The 21,521-nt window shown below is 32.2% G+C and overlaps 1 protein-coding gene across 3 annotated transcripts in view; it reads right to left on the bottom strand.

Annotated features, from left to right (window-relative positions):
- Positions 1–21,521, bottom strand: part of Grid2 (glutamate ionotropic receptor delta type subunit 2) — a 1,429,152-nt gene that overhangs the window by 863,924 nt on the left and 543,707 nt on the right. The window lies entirely within an intron of this gene.

Genomic DNA, 21,521 nt, shown 5'->3' with positions numbered 1-21,521 from the left:
AAAGCATTTGCATGAAATGAATTGATTATTTTTGACTGATTTATAATAAAATATTATATTAATAATAATTACTTGAATTTTCATATTTGTATAAATCTGATGTGAGCATCAGATGTTTTGCAACTTTAAAAAATTCCAATGAAAGCAATATTTTTTAAAAATCTAGATAATTTTAAAGGGACCACCCACCTATAAATTTTTCTGAGCTTTTTTTGCTATGTTTTTAAGTCATAAAATAAAAAATTCGTATTGTTGAAGCTTAACAATATTTCCACAAAATAAATATACCTAAATAACCAATGTCCCAGATTAAAAAATAATTACCAGCATGCCAGTGGCTTCTTTGTGTTTCCCTCCAGTTACTTTGGTCCCCCAGGAAACCACTGTCCTAATAGCTAACACTATAGGTTAGTTTTAGTTTTGTGAGTTTTAATTTTTTCAAATAGAATAATAAAATTCATTTCTCTCTGTTTGTTTTCTTTCCTCAGTGTTATGTCAATAAAATTCATCTACATTATAGACAGTTGTGATTCATTTTCATTGATTCATGATATTCTACTATATGGGGATTCTACAACTTATATGTCTATGCTGTTAATGTACACTATGTACACTATGCTAGTAGACCTTTGGTTAGTATGTAGAGAGTTTTTAAGGATACTCTTGTAATTTTAAATAAAAGGTATATTTGGATTTTAAATAAACAATCAGTAAAAAACAGTCAACCTTTGCATTAAAAGGTTCTAAAAATTAAGTGTCATATCATCTTAAAATGCAGAAATATACCTTTCATTCTTCAAAATAATCAACTTAGAATAAAATGATGAATTACATTTCCAAAGAAAGTGAAGTGACATTTGAAAAAAATATAAATATATGTTTATTTTTTAAATGTTAAGACAGTATAAAAAAGAAAATGGATACTTTTATGAAGTATACAAACAGTTATGAAAAGAATTACTGAGTATTTTACCAAAAGACTATTTAGTAAGAATTTCCATGAATAATCTACAACAAGTCCTAACTTTTTAACATAGGGAATATTATTTATTTTTTAACCTTATTTATATTAATAAGTATTCATGATAATTTAGTGTAACATGAAAAGAAAACTCAAAACATATTTGGATCCTAACAGAAGCCAGAGATACGTCTGTAAATACCTACTTGCTCTGTGTTTAGAAAATTATTTAATTCATATCCATATGATAGTAAAAAAGTAGATTAGCTAATGATAATTTGAAAAAATAATTTGTACTCATACGCATAACACACCACCAAATTCTAATGAAAGTTTGGATAAATAAAGATAATTATTTTAGTGGGGGGAGAAATTTCCTTAATTAAAATTTGAATTAATTCACTTTATTGTCTGTGGGATATTGAGTGATTTTTTAATAAAACAATTCTTTATTCTGCTTTTCACTGTTTTTCTATTCAGAGAATTCTCTCTCTCAATCAGTAAGTTATTCATTTTTTGAATAAATATCCACTATGTGTCCAAAATTGTGTCAAACACTGTAATGAAAGCAAGATCCTTCTTTTCAAGTGTTGCAATTTTGCTAGGGATTACATGCCCATATCAACACAACCTAATTCTGGAGAAAAAGAACACTTATGAGAATGGGGTTAATCCAGGACAAGTTCACGGTGGAAATGAGTCCTAGAAGCATGAAAATGAAATATAAAAGAGAGGGAATACAGATGAAAGTTGCCTTTACTGTAGTCTTTTAGACATGTGTGACATGAGGGTGAATATATTAGGGTCTGAAATATGTGGTTATTCAAAACAAACAAACAAAAGTAATAATAAAAATAATTAGTAATCAGAGTGCTTCTAATTCCTTATCTTGTTATTTCCCCTGCACCAGAAAGGTCAATTTCCCAAGTTATTTTCCAGATGATTTTGCTCCTAGAACCAAAAATTAGCAGATAAAGTAGTAAATCCTGTGATATGTTTCAAACTTGGTTTTATAGAGAACTTTTCTTATAAAGAACCCAAAAAATGTTCACATATTCTCAGGATGAATATTGTTTTGCTTTGAAATTAATGAAGACATATGCACATTTAAAAATCTGGGTGTATATATTTTATTGATATTGATGATTATTTGCTGTCAATATGGAGTCTTTTAAAAAATTTTATTCTAATTTGTTATATATGACAGCAGAATGCACTATATTTCATATTACACATATACAGCATAATTTTTCACATCTCTGGTTGTAATAATATGAAGTCAAAGGCCACAATTTTTTTTTCAAAAAATCAAAGTTAGGATCAATGTTGTATTATATACTAGGGAATAAAACACATCTTCCCTCTTTCCATAGGTTTTTTATTCTAGATGCCAAATGGAAGTCATAAGGAACATACTGTCAGACTATGATTCCCAACAAATTGTGTGTAAATTTTTGTTTGAATGCACATTATGCAGTTTTTTGGAGGAAGGATTTACTACTTTTATAAAAGTTTCAAAGTCTAAGGAATCATAATTCTAAACACATAGTTATATAGGAGTTTGTAATATCTCTTAAATTCAAGGACCCCAGAACCGAAGAAGAAATAGTGTCAAGCTGAAATATGACTCAAAATATTCATAAATTTTTAAGATGCAGAAATATTTTAATATATTATAAATTAAAATATTTACTTTATTGACATAAAAAATATTTGCTTATTTGTAAATAAGTTAATAACACTCTATTTCTGAGAATGAGTTACATTTACAATGACACACATCCATTTCGTACATATCAAACCACTACCCATGTAAGTACAATGTACAGCAATTACCATGAGGACATATGGGACATGAATTTTATACATGGTATGTTGCACTGAGATTCCAAAATGATGTTTTAAATTTCATATCTCAGTTTCTCTCTTATACACATTTTTTAAAATTTTTAAATTTGAGGGCATATATTCATTTGGCTTCTTGAATAGACAAGCACCATATGCATTATATCCTTTTCTTTTATAAACCTAAAACTTATACATCCTTGTAGAAATGTAAAATGATTCCTAGTTTTCCTTTGCAAAAGCTAAGGAAACATCATGTAGAGACCAAATGAATCTTCCCTAAGAACATGTTTTACTTTTAGCAGTAGTATGGTAAACACATAACCAACATAAAAAGAGATAAATAATGTTTTTCACTATTTGTGAAAAAAAGGTTACTCTTACCATTTCACCAATAGAATATATGATCTAAAATATGCTTATAAAATTTGGCATCTTAAAAAAAGTCATTATATAAGGATGATTAAATTGGGATCAATTCAGTAAGAGGAAATAAAATTATATATAATATATATGAATACATATATTTGGTGTATATGCATACAGACACACACACACACATATATATATCTCCATATTCCAAACATCAAAGCATCCAAATACATAAGGCAAACATTAGTAGACAAAAAGGTACAGATAGATTCTAATATAATAATAGCAGTGTACTTTAATACCCTACTTTCAGCACTGGACAGATCATCAAAACAGAAGTCAAGAAATAAATAGAACAGATTTCACTCTGGATCCTACATACCTAGGAGACAACTATCCACCATTCCATCCAATAGCTACAGAATATAAATTATTCTCATCAACATATTGAAAATTCTCCCAGAAAATGAATGGAAAGCCCAAAAACAAGACTGACTACATTTCAAAATTAAAATCTAAGAGAGTATCTTTTGACATTAATGTAATAAAATTAGAGATTAATGCCAAAGTAACTATAAATACACAAATATAAATATATAAATACACAAGCTATAAATACACAGATATTAAATATTTTTGAATAATCAATGGATAGAAGATAACATCAAGATGACAATTCTAAAATTTCTTGAATCAAATGGAAAAGGAGAAAAAACATACCAAAAGCTATGGGATATGGAAATAGCTGTACTAAGAGAAAAGTTTATAGCAATCAACACCTACATCAAAAATGAGAAAGGGCTAAAATATCAGTCTATTGCTGTATCTCAAGGAACTAGAAAAACAACAAAAAAAATTATCCTCAAAATTAGGAAAGAAATAATCAAAGTCAGAGCAGAAATAAGTGAAAGGTAAAAAACCAATATAAAATATCAATGAAAGACAGACTTGGTCCTTGTAAAACATAAGCAATGTTAACAAACCTTAAGCCAGACTGGAAAAAAAAAAAGAGAAGACTCAAATAAATAAAATAAGAGATGCAAAGGGAGTCATTACAACTAGATGCCAAAGAATTACAAAGGATTTTCAGAGATTATTATGAAAAATAATATAATAACAAATTTGATAATCTAGAATAAATAAACAAATTCCAATAATATATACCTCACCAAGACTGAATCATTTAAAAAAATAGAAAACTTGAAGAAACCAATAACAAGTAATGAGATTGAATGCATAAGAAAATCTTCCATCAAAAGACCAAAAGACTTCACCACTGACATCTACCAAACATTTAAAGAGAAACTTGTATTAGTTCCTCTTAAATTATTCCAAAAATAAAATAAAATACCTATTTTTTTCTAAACACATTGCATAAAACCAGCATTACTCTGAAACCAAAGCCAGATAGGGACACATTAACAACAAACAGAAAATTTCAGGCCAATAATTTTGATGAACATAGCAAACTGAACCCCAAAGTACATGATTATTTACTGTGATCAAATGGAAATCAAACCAGGATGTAAGGAGGGTTTAACATATGCAAATACAAAGACATGATACACCACAACAACAGAATGAAGGACAAAACTGCATGATCATCCCATGGTTGCAGAAAAGGCAATAGATAAAATTCAATATCACTTCATGATAAAAAGACTGAACAAATTAGGTTCACGAGGAAAAAACCTCAACATAATAAAGACCATATATAACAAATCTACAGCTAACATTATACTGAATGGAGAACACCTGAAAGCTGTTTAACTAAGATGTGGAATAAGACAGGAATGCCCATTTTCATCATTTACATCCAAGATAGGACTGATGGTCTAAACAGAGTAATCAGGCAAGAAAGAAATGCCAGCCATCCTAATTAAAAAAGAGAAGTCAATTTGTCACTGTTTGCAGATGACATGATCTTATATACAGAAAGTCCCAAAGAATCCAGAAGAAAAACTATAAGATAGTGAACTAAGCAAAGTTGCCAGATATAAAATCAACATATACATAAGAGTAACATTGCTATGCATCCTCAGAGGACTATCTCAAATAGAAATTAGAAAGTAATACCAATTACAATTATAAAAGCTACAAAAAATATCTAAGAATAAATTTAAATGAAGAGATAAAAGATGTCTATAATTAAAATTACAAAACCTTGATGGAAGATATTAACATTTAAGAATTGTTAAAATGTCTGTCAAAATGTCTATAACGTCTATAGCTTTTTATAATATGAAAATACCAATGACATTCTTCATATTACTAGAATAAGCAATGCTAAAATTTGTATGAAACCACAAAAACCCCAAATAGCCAAAACAATCTCTAGTACACAAAACAAAGCAACAGGTATTGCACTACCTAACTTCAATTACAAAGCTGCAGTAATCAAAACAGTAGGGTACTGAAAATAGACATTTAGACCAATGGAACAGAACAAAGAGCCTAGAAGTATACCCACATGTTGGAATAACTTTCGGTTCACAGCTAGTAGCTACAAGCAGCTCAGAGTGCTAGGAAAACCTATGCTTATACAGGCCTGACAGGAACACCTGCAGGAGGAGGCGCTGTGCTCTAGTGAGCCCTCAGTGAAACCACATCCCCAATGCTTGAGGTCAGCCTTGCCAAGCTACCAGGCCAGGAAACTGAGAGTCCGATGCTTCAGGGCATGAAACCCCTAACTCATAAAGCCCCCTTTTCATAGGGACAATGATCCTTCCAGATGCCTTCCACCATGAAGCAATATTAAGAGCTTCCTCATAGTGCAGCTACATTAATCATAAGATGATTGGTTTCTAGATGTTGTATAACCTGCTTTCTTATGTATGATTGGAAGATGCATTCTATATCAATTGCAATCAGTTCTGCATTAAATGAGCTTGCCTTGAGGTTGACTGAGGTTGTCACCTGCCAGTTCTCACCAGCTCTAGGTGTCCATGTGTTGATTTGACACTGTGTCTACCCACCCCCCGCGACTGAGGTAGCCGAGTGACCATCGACCACACCAATAACCAGGAACACGTACACCCACAGGTCTACAGCCACGTGATTTTTGAGAAAAATGCAAAAGGTGTACAGGGAGAAAAGATAGTCCATTCAATAACTTATACTAGGAAAATTGGGTATCTACCTGCAGAAGAATGAAACTCAACCTCTATCTTCATCATTTACCAAAATTTACTCTACATGAGTTAGACTTAGATGTAAGTACCAATACAATGAAACTGTCAGAAGAAAACAGGAGAAATGGTTCAGGATGTTGGAATGGGCAAAGGTTTTTGGACAAGACTCCCAAAGTACTGGAAACAAATGGAAATATAGACAAATGAGATTAAAGCAAACTAACAAGCTTTAGGATAGCAAAGGAAACAATTTTCAGAGTGAAGATACATCCTAGAGAGTGGGAAAAAAGTTTGCAAACTAAACATTAAGAGACATAAATATACAATATATGGAAAGAACTCCAAAACACTCACTAATAAACAAATACTTGATTAAAAAAATGGGCAAGAGACACAAGCAGACATTTCTCAAAGGAAGATATGCAAGTGACCAATAGGTTTATGAAAAAAGACTGAACATCACTAATCATCAGAGAAATGTGAATCAAAACCACATTGATGTATCATCATAGTTTAGTATAAATGACTATTATCATAATAGCATAAGATGATAAGTGTTGAAGATGATGTACAGGAAAGGAAACCTTTGCCTGCTATTGTTTGGAACATAAATTAGTGCAGTCATTATGGAAAACAGTATGGAGGTCCTCAGAAAATTAAAAATAGAAGTATCATACTGTACAGCAAATCTACTTCTGGGTACATACTTAAAAAATAAGAATAAATCAATATATTGAAAAGACATATGCACATCCTATATTTACTGCAATAGTAGTCAGTATAGCCAAGAAATTGAAACAATTGAAATGTTTATCAACATATGAATGGATAAAGAAAATGTGGAACACATACAATGTTCAGCCATAAAAATGAAACCTTGTCATTTATAACATCATAGATGGAAGAAAAGATCATTACATTAAGTGAAATAAGCAAGATACAGAAAGACAAGTGCCACATGATCTCAGTCATATGTGAAATCTAAAAAAAAGTTGATCTCATAGGAGTTAAGAGTGGGATGATGGTTACCAAAGCCTGGGCAGAGTATTAAGGAGGAAAAGGAGAGAAACGATTGATCCATGGGTACGAAGTTGTATTCTGATAAGAATAAGAAGTTCTAGTGTGCTAGCATAGTAGACTATATGTAGTGACTGTGTACTATATATTTCAAAAAAGCAAGATAAAATGAATCAGAATTTTTTCCATAAAGAACTGATAAGTATTTAAGGACATAGGCATGTTTAACCTGAATACATGACATATACATGTGCCAAAACATCATAGGTACTCAATTAATATGTGCAACTTTTATGCTTTTATGTATCAGTTAAAATTACTGATCCTTCACCAGTTTGGGACCCTCTGTCTTCAGAACAGGTTGAATGTCTTGCTCAGCAGACACCATCAGGTCAGTTGTCTACATGTTTACATTCTTTAGCCAAAGAATTTTTTATGTTGCCTTTCAGGTAGAGGGTTTTTTTTTTTTTGTTTTGTTTTGTTTTGTTTTTTTTCTTATGTACTAGGTTTCTCCTTGGAAGTTTCTAGAAGATACCTCTAACTGGAAACCTTTCAAAAGCAAGCTGGTGGGGGAGAAGGAAAGAAACTTCTCTGACAAAAAGATGAATGTAACTTTGGGAATCTTTCCTCTTGGTCTAATAGCATTTTAAAATATTAGACTAAAATAGCTCCTAATGTTTAGTCTGCCAGCAGAGGTCTTGACAGTTCCTTCCTGAATGTATTCCTGGAACATTACCTGTTTTCATGCTCAGATGTTCTTGATTAACTGTACAACCATCTGAAGGTTATAGTGAAGCTGCTCATTGTTCATGTTTGGTGGTAACCCTCAACTCCCGGCAGTAATATTCAACTCAAACAATCAGAAATTCATTCTGAATAGTATCTATCCTTTTTATTAAAGCAGAATGAAGCTCTTATACACTGTTGGTAAATTAGTATAACCTCTATGAGAACTGTGTGGAGGTTACTTGTAAAACTATCATATGACCCAGCTATCCCACATTTTGGTATATATCCAAAGAAATAAAGATAACACACAAAGGAGAAGAAAAAAAACACACACACACACACACTTGGTATTCAATGGTGCCTAAGCATTTGTTTTACAGAGGTTACCTAACAATACAAAATATATTTAGTAAAATAGAACTTCAGTTGGGCACTGGTGGCACATGCTTGAAAACCCAGCAGCTTGGGAGGCTGAAGCAGGGAGACTGCAAGTTCAAAGCCAGCCTCTGCAACTTAGCTAAGTTCTAAGCAACTCAAGGAGACCCTAAGCAACTTAGTGAGACTTTGTCTCAAAGTAAAAAAATAAAATAAAATAAAAATGGCTGGGGATGTGGCTCAGTCTTTAAATGCCCCTGGGTTCAATTCCTAGTACAAAAAAAAAAATAGTACTTCAGTAACCATTCATTGTAATACTTACCTATTTGCAGAATAAATATCTACTATATGTTTTGTGCTCTGTAGATATTTTTGATGCATACAGTTTAGATTGTCCCCACAAAAGATGATAACAATTTACAAATGCCTTTTTAAATTTTTGGCAATGAAATTAAAGAGAGCAACTTAAAAAATACCTTTATTAAATGTATGGTCTTTAAAAAATACAAAGTTTTTCTTATAAATGGATACTCTACATACTTGGCACTGGTTGGCAAATGGTACACATTTAAAAATTATTTGTTAAGTGGATGAATATATGCAATAATGAAAGAAAAATAAACTCAATAAACTGACATCTAAAAAAAGAGAAGGAATAACTTTATTATTTATAAATCAATGAATAATATTCAAAATGCAGTATTTGTACTTTATTTCAACTATACTCATTATATAAGAAACTAGTATAAAATAAATTGGCTAAACAATTATTCACAAAAGATATATTCTAGGAATCTGACAAAGTAGACTGTCCCCCAACTTTTGGAATTTCTCTTTGCCTTAAATGTCAAAAACTTAGTTCCTTATCTCTCAGCTACAAGTCTTTATAAAATGTCTGGTTGCCTATTCATTCTAGACAAAGCTTCCAGGATTATTATATTTTAACTCAAAGAAATTATGAATCAAATGCTTGATAGTCCCAATTGAATCTCTGTGGGCAAATTTGATGGTTCTCAATCATCCCAAGTTCATAATCATATGAAGACAATTACAAATAAATGAGTGAATTTTCACTCCAGTCAGAATGGCAACTATTATGAAGACAAACAACAATAAGTGTAGGCAAGGATGTGGGAAAAGGTACACTCATACATTGCTGGTGGGACTTCAAATTGGTGCAGCCAATATGGAAAGCAGTATGGAGATTTCTACTGGAAATCTGGGAATGGAACCACCATTTGACCCAGCTATCCCTCTCCTTGGACTATACCCAAAGGACTTAAAAACAGCATACTACAGGGACACAGCCACATCAATGTTTATAACAGCACAATACACAATAGTTAAACTGTGAAGCCAACCTGATGCCCTTCAGTGGATCAATGGATTAAAAAAATGTGGTATATATACACAATGGAATTTTACTCAGCAATAAAAGAGAATAAAATCATGGCATCTGCAGGTAAATGGATGGAGTTAGAGAAGATAATGCTAAGTGAAGTTAGCCAATCCCCCCCAAAAAACAAAAGACAAATGTTTTCTCTGATAGAAGGAGTCTGACTCATAGTGGGGTTGGGGTGGAACATGGGAGGAATAGATGAATTCTAGATATGGAAGAGGGGTGGGAGGGAAAAGGAGGGGGCAGGGGATTAGCAAGGATGGTGGAATGTGATGGACATAATTTTCTAAAGTACATGTATGAAAACACGAATTGGGTGTCAATCAACATACTTTTTATGCAAACCGAGATATGAAATATTGTGGTATATATGTGTAATAAGAATTGTAATGCAAAAAAAAGTACATGTATAAAGACATGAATTGGTGTGAACATACTTTATATACAAAGATATGAAAAATTGTGCTCTATATGTGTAATAAGAATTGTAATGCATTCCACTGTCATGTATTTAAAAAAATAAAATCAATTAAAAAAAATGAATGAATTCAAGTTACTGGTATCTCACACCTATCTAGCAGGTACTCTGGGGATGGGAAACATGCAGGAATCTGCAATTTTAAAGTATTCACATGTGATTCTGATGACGCCTGAACAGGTAGCCTTGTGCTAAAACCACTGGCCACAGGAAGAATCCTATTTGCTGAAGCCTGGTCATCATTGTTCTTCCTGAAAAATCTGAAATGAGCATTTCCACATATTGACCATATGTTAGAATGGCCCTAAATTTCTTAACACACCCTGAGTGTTACTTTCACATCTCCCAGCCCAGAAATCTCTCTTTTCTTTCCTCTTAGATACTAAAATCTTGCCCCTCTCAAACTTCACATCTTCTCTGTAAGGACATCCTTGATTTTCCTAGATAGAGTGAGTGTCTCAGGTTTTTTTTTTTTTCCAAACATGTGCTGTCTCTCTTATTTTGACAATGATAAACCTCCATATGTATAATATATTATAAGCCTGAATCTTTAAGTACAAATTGATTTCCTTGAGGACAAAGAGTAAACTTTTCATGGAGCTAACATATTTTCAAAAAGAGATGATCAACTGATGACTGTTTAAAGAATGGAGGTATTAGTAATTAATATTAAAGCTATATGCTTTGAATTCCTATATAAGAGGTTTTCAGGGTGGGGGTGTAGCTCATAGGTAGGGCTTACTTAACTTGTGTGAGATCCTGGTTTTCATCACCAGCACTGCAAATAAAAATGTCATATTTTCTTCTTTTGAATATTAAATAGTAAGGCAATGTAATAGTATATTATCAGGATCAACTATTCAGGTATCCCTAGGTCTTGGAATCTTCTCGGGTATAACCACAACAGTGTTAGGCAAACTAAAATTAGAGTGGCCTAAAATTAAAGTCATAATAATCAGGAGTTTTGCTATGATGGAAGAAATATTTTAGAAGATACATATACTACAATAGACTTTTCTTCCATTATTTAAAAAATTAATTAATTTCATATTTCAGGGATGATGCTTATAATAAAACAGCTATAATCTAAAAATATTTGAAAAGGTACTTCTTTGTTACAGGAACATATTGAAGAATTCACTATTGAAAAGCAAGCCTCTTTCATACAGAAATAATGAGTTAAAATTGGGTTTTCAGAAGTATCTCTATAGAAGAGAAAAAGCAACTTTATTACATGAATGTTCTTTGGTTCTATGATAATTTAGATTTAATTCTGGCAGTAAATATTTTTTTTTCTGTTTTTGTATATATTACCAGATTAGAATAATCCTTACTTAAAGTTAGAAATAATTCCTCTAATAAGGTAAGTAAGATCCCTCTTATCAAACTGTATTTAGAAAAAGTGATTATATAATTAAAAGTTCCCAAATATAGTAATATCAGAAAAAAAAATAGTATTCACAAGAATAATGCATATGAATTTATAATGTTTTAATCTTTATAACTCATATAAATGTAATGACAATGGTTTTCTGTTCATGATATCATTAATTATTTAGAAAAATTTGGAAAATGGATAGCTTCCACAGTGCCTGACAAATGAAGGTGAAATTCATATAGCTACTGCAGAATTGAGTTCAAGAATTCTGTCAACACATTAAAAGAAAAGTACATCTGTTTATAAACTTGAAAGATTTTGACAGATTAATTGATCATCAAATTTTCACCCATTGTATTTCAATCATCTCTTGAAGAATTAATCTGTATCATACAGTTTAGAATCAGATATTACAAAATTTATACTAATGCTAGGAAAGTGTGCTATCAGTTTTGCTATTTTCTCTGTTGTTTTCATTTAATAATGGTCTCAGTTTTACTATGAATGTTTTTCTAATTAGGCTCTCCTTCGCTTTTATATATCTTTTGGGCTACCACAAGATAAGAGCTCTTTAATTTTTACTTCTGTACTTCAGCAGTTAACATTTCTCAAAGCTCTTATTCAGTGATATTTAGAGTATATATAAGCCAACAGATTGTTACAAATTACTTGATGACATAAATCACTTTATATAATTATACTGAGTATTGTGCAAAAGATATTACTACTTATCTGCAAAGAGTGACCATTAATTAAAGGGAGCAATTAATAAGAACATTAAGCTAGAAAGAGACTTTTGTTCCTAGGTCATCAGCTGATCAGTAGCCAATGAGTCTGACAATATTTCTGTCTATGATGCATGTTATGTTCCCATTGGAGGCCAACTATTGGGTGCTAGGGCTCAGAAGCAATTTCACACAGTCATATAGAATGGGCTAGGAATTGCCTCTCCGTGGGCTTTGATAAAGATAAATAAGTCCTTCACATATCAGTGTTAGGTATACTACTCCCCAGATTAAATACACTATTTTAATATTTCATTTTCCTTGAGTCTATCATGTAAGATAAGTGTCTTCCTTCCTGAGCCACACTAAAGCAATCAACCTTTACCAAGGGTCAACTGCCAAATAAAACACATAATACACTTTTAAAACTTACTAGAAATTCACTGGTACATAAAATTAAACAAAGCTTATAATGTCTCCTTGGTGGTTATCATGAAGGAAAGAAACATATGGTTTTCTTCTCTCTATCTTTGTTTTCTCATTTCATGAACTCCCTATTTGGCATTATACAATTGAAGAATAATAAGAAAATATAATTCAGTAGTAAACAAATATAAACTATTCAGAAAACTTTTTTTTTCTGACCAAAACTAAACCAAAATGATTCTCAGAAATACCAATTAAAAAAACAACAAATATAATCATTATCATTATTAATTAAATTTATATATAATGCGTCCCTTGCCATATACAGCCTTCTAAGAGACTGATTTCAGGTTTATTAGATAGATGCTCTACCTAAAATTTGTTTTGCATAAAGGTCACCAGCACTTAACAAATTAGTAGCTCAATTTTCCAGAAAGACCACAACAGAGTGCTTATATTGATGAAGCAAAGCATCACCTTGAATTGTTCAGCCAACAATTTAAAAAGCCGTTACATTTTCACATAGTAAAAATTAGATTAACATGGTCTCCTATATTTCTTTCCACCAGAATTCATGCTAAAGCCATAAAGCTTTATGGGCCACTCTTCCCAATTGCTATGTTTACAGGTTGAACCCTCTCCCCTTCATTACTTAAAATTCATTTTCTATAATTCATAAATACCCTCAATCTTCTACTCCATCCATTGTCACTACTACTCTGAGCTGATTCCAAGTCATACACTGATTTTCATTTCCAAATTTATTTGTTCCTTGAAATTTTATTATCTGTCAGCTTGTTCCAAATAATTTATATAAGCATTAATTTTGAGATCTTGCCTAATTATTATTTTTCCCATATTGCTTTCTCTGCAAACTTTCATGTCTATGTTGAAAACTCTACTGCTAAAGTCACCCTGTGGGCTTTATGCTCTGGTTGCTAAATGCATATGTACTCTTTTGTAGAAATAAAAAGCACTCATATCCAATCTCACACTACAGTAGTAAAAACAAGGAGGCTCCATATCAAGTTATTAAGCCAATAATAACTGTGAGAGCAAAACAAATGCAAAGACAATATTAACATTTAGTGAGAACAAAAAGGTATGGAAATTATTTTCATCTTTGGGTATACATGTGTACAAAATTATGAAGAATGCACTAAAACTTAAAATTCTACAAAAAGAGGCAAGTAATCAAAGTGTTAATGAGAAAAAAAATTAAGATGGATCAGAATGCAACATTCAATTCAGTTGACTGCTGTTTTACTCAATTCCAAAGATGACTCTAGAAATCAACAATAATTTTGAAAGTGAGAAAAAGGGAGGAATTAGTGACAATTCAAGGTTCAAGAGCCTGTGTGACTGAGGGGATATGATTCTATTCTTAGGAATAAAAGATAATGGGTTCAGGTGAAGGATGGTGAAGACAGAAAAGTAGAAGAGGAAAACTATTTTGAAGTAAGTGGTTATTGAAGTAGGTGGTTACAGACAGATATTTTCCTCTGCAGCAGACCTTTCTGTGCAGTTTTTTTTTTTTTTTTTTTTACACATCTATTGTTCTGGATTCATACTCTGAGTTCTCTGAGGATAGAAAGATGGTGTATGATTTGGATTTTTATCTCTAATGTCTTGATTTCTGCCTGCTACTTTACTGTATCCCTATAACATTTCAATATTATTTTTAAAGAAATTAGTATACACTTAGCTATCTGCCTCAGTCAAAAAAAATAAAAATAAAAAAAAAGATCAAGAATCTAGTTTCTAATGAAAGAGGGGAAAAAAATAAAACTTTCATAAGTTATTTCCATGAAAAATTCCAAGAACCAGAATTTACTTTGATTTATAAAAGGAATAAATTTCCTTTCCACCCATAATATTTCTGTTATTTTTTTGTAGTTTAAAATATAACTCTTTCAAATTTGTTCTTTAGGTTACAATTGGCTAAAAATGCAGTTAACTCATTGAAGGGTTAAGAGACATCTTTATCTTAATGTTTGTTAATGCAGTCCTTTACCAAGATCAATTTTGACAAGGAGAAAGGTATGGAGTACCAGTAAGACAACTGAAAAAAGACAATTGAAAGGAAATCTTGGAGCATTGAAGATTAACTTCATGATTTTATACAAAGACCCCACAAGTATTTACTTGAGTCCAAGCTCTTATTTCAACCTTCTTTTTATTCTTTGAAGTTGCTAAGTAATTTCTCCTTGCCCTGCTTCCTGCACTTTTTCTAAACTGAGCAACCATAATGACCCAGTTAGAAAAGTCATTTTGTGTCACTCTTTAGCTTAATCTGTTAGAAGCTTCTTCTCATCTGAATTAGAATGAAAGTTGATCATTAATTTAAAAGCCCTATTCCCACCCTTCTCTCTCTGACTTCTCCTTCTGGTCTTTTCCAGGTTTTTTTCTTCTCCATCCATCTTAGCTTCTGGTGGTCCTAAAAGTCATCAGACAACATACCCAAATTTAGGTCCCTCACTTTATCTCTAGAACAGGATTCTGCTAACTTCTTGACAGATCCTTTGCTTCCTCTGAGTCTTTCTCCCATGTGTTTCCTGACCAATGGCAGACTTTCTTCCCCCACCCTCTAAATTTTTGGACCTTGCATTTTCTCCATAGGATTTATCATCTTCCAACACGCTATAAAATTTACTTAATCACTCTGTTGCTGTTGTTAATCATGATCTCCACTCCACGTAGGTTGGGATCTTTCATATTCTGTTTTGTTTCCCTGAAGAAAAGTTTTTAAAAAATCCAGAAATACTTTTCTTTCTTTCTTCTCCTCCTTCCCTCCTCCCCACCCCTCTTTCTAGCTTACCTTTTGCCTAATAATATCCAACTCTATTTTTCGCTTATTCATTTTTGGTCTAAAAATCTGAAGATCACAGTCTTCTTTCCCTTGTTACAAAAATGAATAAAACAAAATAACATTTATGGAACTGTGACTATTAAAGCAGTAAGTACATCCTTAGAGAGGCTTAGGAAACTCAAGAGTCCTTTTAAGTAGCTGACACATATAGAGTTTAGCTTAGCTTGCATGATGGAAGTAACTCTAGACTGTTATTTCTCTCAGAAATTCAACCAACCATGACATGACTCAGGATATTCACTCACAATATCCATTATTGGAATCCTGCATCCTGCTAAATACTTTTCATGATAATGAATCAGAAAATGAAAACAAAACAAAACTAAACTAAATAAAATTAAAATAAAAATATGTAGACAAGAAAAGACAAACATATAAGAAAAATGTGAATTAAAAGTTATTTATAATTATGCATACACATTTTACAGAGAATAAATTGTCCCAGTTATTAAAATTAGCATGCTGGGGAAGGGTGGGAGTAGGGAGTTAGCAATGATGGTGGAATGTGATAGATATCATTATTCAAAGTACATGTAAAAAGACATAAATTGGTGTGAACATACTTTATATTCAAACAGAGATATGAAAAATTGTGCACTCTATGTGTAGTAAGAATTGTAATGCATTCCACAGTCATGTATTTATGAAAACACAGACACAACATATAGGAATCTATGGGACACATTGAAAGCAGTTCTAAGAGGAANAGGGGGGATAGTAGAGGATAGAAAAGGCAGCAGAACACAACAGACACTAGTATGGCAATATGTAAATCAATGGATGTGTAACTGATGTGATTCTGCAATCTGTATATGGGGTAAAAATGGGAGCTCATAACCCACTTGAATCAAAGTGTGAAATATGATATATCAAGAACTATGTAATGTTTTTGAACAACCAACAATAAAAAATTAAAAAAAGATAAAAAAATAAAATCAATTAAATATTTTAAAAAATAAAATAAAGTTAGCATGCTCCACCATTGGACATAATTGAACTCATGATCTTATTATTTGCAGCAACATGCTGTATTAATTATAAATCCACGCAAACATCTTTTCTCTGATACTGTGTTAACTTTTAATTGTGAAGCCTTTTTACACATTTTTACATACACAAGTCAATTGAATCTATTATACATATATAATGAAATGGTAACTACAAACTTTTCTTTCTAATTGGAAAAGTTTGCTAAATAAAATTAAAGAGATTATTACAATTTATTTTTGACATATAGTTCTTCCCATTGCCCTCACTGTGGGAGAGTGGATTTAGGGTGGAAAAATAATGGGAAATTGCTTTCAAGTAACCATGCACATCTCCCATTGAAACTTGTTAAGGGTTACACATGAGTATAAAAGGATAGTGTTTGGCCCATAATATGCCAAGATCTAATTTACTATACACTGAAAGCATTACATTAGTAATAATAGACAAAACTGAATCTCGAGAGTTGGCAATTTTGTTGAAGCATTCGGAATTTTCCCTATATAAACTACCCAAACTTTTAAAAGCTCTCTCCTTTTTCCCCTCCCCCTCAGAAATCATCCAATTAAAAGAATTTGTTCTCTTGCTGCAAAGCAGTGGAATTTTACAGAAGTTTTATGCTACATTTAACAGCTCAGAGTTTTAAGCTAATAAAAAATAGAGTTTGAAGAGACAGGAATATACAGTGCATGTTTGGAGGTGACATGCAATATCTTCTACTATCATTAGAACAAAATTAAATTGTATTTCATGGTTTGCTGCTTTTAGAAATCATTGGAAAAAATAGTGTTTTCTGCTTCAAGTCTATCATACTGCTGTATCCCATACATGGTTTTAAAATAGAATATAAAACTCCATTTCTTTGGTTTTTTTCTGGTAAATTAAGACTTTTAGGGATTAAATATTTGTGTTCCCATTTTGTTGGGCACAAGTAGAGAGGTGGATGGATAGGCAACCTTTCATTTACTACTGATCTGAATAGTCATGAATTGTTTTCATGTGGTCAGGGCACTGATAGACTTCATGTGTTTTCAACAAATATAAACAATCAATGGGTAATAGCTGAAATGTCTGTACTTATTTTGTGTTTTGACATATATGACCTACAAATATTGTTTTTATTTTACAAAGTTTTAGATGCAATGGATATGAAAACTAAGAAGGATACAGTACCTGCAAGGCTCTCTCTAAGCTGGGAAAGTGAATGTGCTGGCCTAGTCATCACTTTGGCTTCCTAAATCTTCTTAGTTCATGTTCATGACTACTGTATTCCATCACTATGTGATCTTGAGAGAATCATTTAATTTCTTTGTGACCTTTTCCCCAGTTTTCCATTTCAAGGGAGCTGATATCTGCTTACAAATATTTAGGGCCAGAATTAAAGAGGCTTGATTTAATTTCCTTTTTTCATTGTGTTCTAGCAACATCTCCAAGGCTCCACATCTAAAAGGTAATATGTTTCCTGTATAGTTACACACTTGGGTGACTTTTCCAAATTAAGGAAAACCCAATATCCGGGGTTTAAAAACTTTCTGTGTAAAATAACTTTTCTGCAATATATCTAAGAAAAGCTGTGGTGCCTCAGTATGACTCCAAGTATGGTGCCCAAGCATGGAAATATTATGAAATAAAGTGAGTGATAAAAAGAGAAAATAGATGTTGACTCTAAATTGGAGACTTGTTCATTTTAAATTTATTTATTCTGGAGAAACATTACTTAAACCCTTTTCCCAGAAATATACTGCTTTGTATGATTGAGAAAAACTCATACACCAAAACACAGGTTTATAATCTGACTTATGGTAGGAGATATAGAAGATTCCTTGTATCCCAGGGACTAGGTTCTGAGACCTCCCAATGGATGCCTACAACCACAGATATTACTGGATCCTTAATATAGTATTTTTGCCTTTGCATACATATCTATGATACAGTGCAATTTATAAATTAGCCACAGGAGAGATTAACAACAACTAATAATAAAACAGTTATAATAATAAACTCTAATAAAAGTTACGTGAATGTGGCCCCTGTTAAAATTTACTATTCTACCGTACTCAACATTCCTGTCATGCTGTGAAATGATGCGATACCTGCATCATGAGGTAAGGGAAGTGAACGAAGCCAAACCCTGCAGCGTAGTGTTACACTCCTCTGAAAGGCTGAACACAAGCTTGGCAACACACCAACAGCAGAACTGATAGCCAAGATGGCTACTGAGTGACGAACACCTGGGTAGTACATACAGTGTGGAAGAGCTGCACAAAGAAGATCCACACTCCCGGGGGACAGAGCCACATAGCTTGAGACTTCATCACTACTCAGACTGGGTGTGCAGTTTAAAACTCATGAACTGTTTATTTCTGGAATTTTCCACTTAATTTATTTGGAACATGGTTGACCATGGGAAACAGAAAAAATAGAAAGCAAAGCCCTGGAAAAGAAAGGACCACAGAGTTGATTTTTGTTAATTTTGAGATTATCTCAGGGAAGTTAGGCAGAGGGAGAAATTGTCAGGAAAAAGCAGAGAGGGCAGTTATGTTCCATTTATCACCTGTTCTAAGCAGACAGAAAAACTTACTATAATATTATTTAATGCTAGGAATAATTCTAAGTTGATAAGCATTAGGATCCTGTAACCAGTTGAATAAGCAAAGACGTGCAGAGTCCTGAAGATTTCATCAGCAGAAAGGAGGATCAGCTATTAAAACTGGGGTTTATTTGATTACACAATTCCATCAAGTAGGCCATGTAATGAATCTGCTTTTATTCCTACTTTTAAAAAACAGGGTAATTATTATAATGAAAATGACGTCAAGTTAGTTGTATCAGGTAAGTTGCATTCTGGAGTACACAGTATATTTCTCATATTATAAAATACACTGACTTTAAATGGAGGTGTCATAATGAACATACACATATGAAACAATGCTACCTGATTGTTTTTTCTAGTGAGAAATGTTCAAAACAAACCTGTAACAATATTATTTTAGTTTTAGAGATACAGTGAGAGGTGATAAAAAAGACATGCAATTAAAAATTCCTTCGTACACTTTCTATCAGGACCTCATTTATAGCAGTAAATTTCTCTTCTGTGTATCCTCACTATTACTTTAATTTTTAAATAGTTAATGTTGAATACAACTCTTGGGAGAACACCTGGCTATTTAGCCCTTGAATACATATTGCTTTGGAGTTCTGATAGGCTCTCTCAGAAATTAAAACATATTTATTTTGCATTTTAATGACTAATTTTGTTTTGTTTTTCTCTTAGTATTTATGGGGTTATATAAGCTTCAAAGCTCAATTATACTTACATAGGCATGGCACCTTTTAGTCATAGAATTTACATACTAAAGTGCTTTTAGCACATTTTTAGAACTTTCATAAAATCTTATTGTCCATAAATCAAAGATAATGTAATTTTGGATTACATTAGTTCATTTTTTACAATGTAAATCATGGCTAACATATTGATGAAAGACAGGGTTTTATAATTGCTTTGGATCCATAAAAATCCAGGCACTCTTAGAATGTTAGTGGAAAGAAAAGTCAGACAAACACTTTGGGTTTGATGTTCATGCTGCTGTTTACTAGCTTTCTTACCTTGGGAAAGTTATTCAAACTTCTTGTTCCCTGTTTTTTTTTTTTTTTTTTTCATTTATTATGTAGTACCTACATTATAAGTAATGTACATAAAGTGCCTGGTACAAAGTCAGGCAAAAGAGTGAAATAAATTCTATGGATTTTAGTAACGGCTAAAACAGCAGTGGATCTTTCAACCTGATATATGATTCTTTATAAACCAGAAACTATTTTAGTCCCTAACACCACAGAAGGCAGATCTTTTCCTTATTGAATAACTGAAACTGTATGGACATTCTTCCTTTTATTCTTATAAAATCTCTCCCTGGAACTTCTATCGTTCTATACCAGGCATGTACTTTGATGCTCGCTAAATAATGACATGCTGCCTAAGCACATTTCAAACAGGTCTAAATAGCTTCTTTTCCTTTTGCCATTGCAAACTAATCATCCTTCAGCTTTTTTATGTGTGCATGTATGTGTGTGCACATGTGTGTGTTTGTGTGCACATATGTATATTTTCCTGCATGATCTAACAGGATTTTTTAAAAACATTCTGGCTTAAGTGAAACTATTTTTAAAATCTATTTACTAGGGTAGATCTATTAGGTTTAAGTTTAGTATGATCCAGAGACAAAGATTATGTTATTACAAGCTGGTTTGTCATCTCCAAAACTTGTGTCACCTTCTCCCATCAGTGATTTTCTAAGATAGTTCCAGACATGTGCCTGGTAGAGTGGAAAAGAGACAATGTCCTCAGTCTCATTTTTAATAATAATGAAATTAAATTTATGAAATGGCAGCTAGGATATGTTGATTAACTTATATGTGTGTGTTTACATGTATGTATGTGTACAGGATATAATCAGAATGAACATTACCACCGATCAGAAAGGATATTGGACATAAATAATTATGAGCTGGGTATGGTGGTGCAGGCCTGTAATCCTAGTGACTCAGGAAATGTATGTAGGAGGATCACAGATTTGAGGCCAGTCTCAGGAACTTAGCAAGACCCTGTCTCTAAATAGATAGATAGATAGATAGATAGATAGATAGATAGATAGATAGATAGGCAGGCCTAGGGATGTAGGTCAGTGGATTCAATCCCTACTACCAAAACACACAAAGAGCAGACAAACAAAAAATTATGATTGCATACTATTTCTGTACCTGGCTATAATTCTATTTCAAGAATTCCCCCTGACCATTCCAAGAAACATATTTTAGGATCAAATTCAACT

The sequence above is a fragment of the Marmota marmota genome, unplaced genomic scaffold (genome assembly GCF_001458135.2).
Source record: "Marmota marmota marmota unplaced genomic scaffold, marMar, whole genome shotgun sequence".
NCBI classification, from domain to species: Eukaryota; Metazoa; Chordata; class Mammalia; order Rodentia; family Sciuridae; genus Marmota; species Marmota marmota.
Note: the sequence above shows the minus strand (reverse complement) of the source record. Positions and strands in the feature narration are given on the sequence as shown.